Source organism: Lissotriton helveticus, chromosome 2_1, assembly GCF_964261635.1.
Source record: "Lissotriton helveticus chromosome 2_1, aLisHel1.1, whole genome shotgun sequence".
Taxonomy (NCBI): Eukaryota; Metazoa; Chordata; class Amphibia; order Caudata; family Salamandridae; genus Lissotriton; species Lissotriton helveticus.
Window position 1 is genome coordinate 713,615,294 of NC_136059.1, and position 2,824 is coordinate 713,618,117.

Sequence of the window (2,824 nt, forward strand, 5' to 3'; positions counted from 1 at the left end):
TATATGGACAGACATACAGACACTTTGAAAATCTAATAGATGTGGTGTTACGCCGTGGACTGGGTCATGACCTGCACACATCCTGCCTCACAGCTGCGGGCCCTAACTCGGTCCGTGGCATCTATTTCTGGACACTGGACATGCCGCAGCTCAGTGTGGTGCCCTGCATTTTCTTTTCTGGGTGCAAAGACATGCCATGAAGCACTTCTCTTTTCTCTTGGGGCATGCCGCCACTGTAGGCAGCGGCCATACCACTCTAAAAGCACCTGATATCGTCTGAAGTTAAGCAGGGTCGGGCTTGGTTAGTACCTGCATGGGAGACTGCCTGGGAAAACCAGGTGCTGTAGACCTACCTGAATCTTAGAGTGACCTTAATATGAGTTGCCTGCAGTCATGGTTAGGGGTTATTTTTTCGTGTTCCTTCCTTTCAAAATTGCTCTGTCTGGTTCCCAGAGTGCCTTGAGTCCTGTTTTTTCTTCACCATTCCAAGATGGAGGTTTTCTAACCTTTTTCCTTTTTCTTCCTAAACCAAGATGGTGGTTCTCCTTTTCCTGTTGCGTCACTTTCTTGCTGTCCTTGTGTATATATAAGGGGCCGAAATTCTCATTTTTCTTGCGTTGCAACACTCTTCGCTCCTGTTGGTGTCTTTTCTCCTGTTGATATCTATTCGCTTCTGTTGGTGACACTTTTCTCCAGTTTGGTATTTCGTTCCTGTGGCTCCCTTCTTCTGCAATTCTCTTCTTCTTCCCAGGTCTGTCATCCCCTTGCTGACTATCCTCCTATTAGTATCCTGTCACCTGGATTCTGGAGTCTCCGCTTCCATCAGAGGTTTTTTCCTTCGGGGTGTTTTTTTAGTCTCGGAGACTCCTTTGGGAAGTCACTGTCTGCCCTGACGTTGACTTGGTAGCAGCACTGTGGCCACTAGAAAGGGTCGCTCCTACCTAAACAAGCAGACAACTCACTACTAGCACTTCAAGTATGTTGTTGCTTCTTCCATTAAGGGGGAGATATGAATGCTGGGAGTATCACCTCTACAGGGATGACAGCCAGCGGCTAGAAGGAAAAAAAAGCAATATCTCAGTAAAAACGTGGATGGCCTCAAAAGAGATGGGAGAAAGACAAAAGCCCAGTTAAGAAAGGGTTTTGAGCATGATGGGGAACATGATCTATGTGTGCATTGGTTAGCATAACTGGTGAGTTGCATTGGTTTTGCACATTTGGCAAAACCATAGCTCAGTTTTTAAGTGTGTTTTATTGCCTATGTACATAGAAAGGGAGGATAAATATTTGTAAAGTTTGAATTATTTTATTAGGCAGGGTGTGTAAAGTTGTCAGAGGGCTTACTGCACCACACATGTTTTTAAAAAACATGAAAAGCTGCAAAGAGATGTGTGGCAACAGGAACATGAAGTCAGAAGCAAAACAGGGAAAATAAAGTAGGTCCCTCGTTGTTTGATACTTATGGTGTTCAAAATGTCAAAAGTTGACAATGTAAGTACCTAAAATATCAGATCTTTGCAATACTTTGTACCACTGTCCATTCCCCATTCAAGTTTGTGGCACACCCATCGAGGGAGGGAGACAGAGGGAGGGAAACTGAGGGAGGGAGACAGAGGGAGGGAGACATAGACAGACAGAGGTAGACAGAGAGAGAGAGAGACTGATAAGGTGGGAGACAGAGAGAGACAGAGGGGGAAAGAGAGGAGGGAGACAGAAGTGGGAGGGAGACAGACAGAGGGAAGGGGCGACAGAGGGAGGGAGACAAACAGACAGGGAGACAGATAGAGGGAGGGAGACAGACAGACAGGGAGACAGATAGAGGGAGACAGACAGAGACAGACGGAGGGAGGGAGACCGAGAGAGAGGTAAAGATAGGGTGACAGAGAGAGAGAGGGTGACAGAGAGAGAGAGAGAGACAGAGAGAGAGGAAGACAGAGGGAGGGAGATAGAGACAGAGAGGGGGAGACAGAGAGAGGGAGACAGAGGGAGGGAGATAGAGGGAGGGAGAGGGAGTGAGACAGAGGGTCGGAGACAGAGGGACGGAGACAGACTGAGGGAGGGAGAAGGAGGGAGAGAGAGGGAGGGAGAGAGGGAGACAGAGAGAGAGGGAGACAGAGTGGGAGGGAGGCAGAGGGAGGGAGGCAGAGAGAGGGAGGCAGAGGGAGTGAGACAGAGGGTCGGAGACAGAGGGACGGAGACAGACTGAGGGAGGGAGAAGGAGGGAGAGAGAGGGTGGGAGAGAGGGAGACAGAGAGAGAGAGAGGGAGACGGACAGAGTGAGTGAGACAGAGGAAGACAGAGAGAGAGAGAGAGAAAGTAAGAGAAAGAGAGGGAGACAGAGAGGGAGGGAGACAGAGAGAGAGAGGGAGGGAGATAGACAGCGATAGAGACAGACAGACAGACAGAAACAGATGGAGGCAGAGACAGGGACAGGGGCAGACAGGCAGAGACAGACAGAGAGACGGAGAGGTAGATGGAGAGGGAGACAGAGGGAGGGAGAGAGAGGAAGGGAGAGGGAGAGAGAGAGAGGGAGACAGAGAGGGAGGGAGACAGAGAGAAAGAGGGAGGGAGGGAGACAGACAGAGATAGAGAAAGACAGAAACAGATGAAGGCAGAGACAGGGACGGGGAGACAGGAAGAGACAGACGGGGAGAGGGAGATGGAGGGGAGACAGAGGGAGAGAGAGAGAGGGAGGGAGACATAGGGTGACAGAGGGGGGAGAGGAAGGGAGACAGAGAGAGAGAGAGAGAGAGAGAGAGAGAGAGAGAGACAGGGGGAGACAGAGAGAGGGAGGCAGCGGGAGGGACAGGGGGACAGAGAGGGA

At 50.4% G+C, this 2,824-nt stretch overlaps 1 pseudogene; it reads left to right on the plus strand.

Annotated features, from left to right (window-relative positions):
• The first annotated feature begins 238 nt into the window (after nucleotides 1-238).
• Nucleotides 239-350, plus strand: LOC144820891 (5S ribosomal RNA; annotated as a pseudogene).
• Nucleotides 351-2,824: the final 2,474 nt, after the last annotated feature.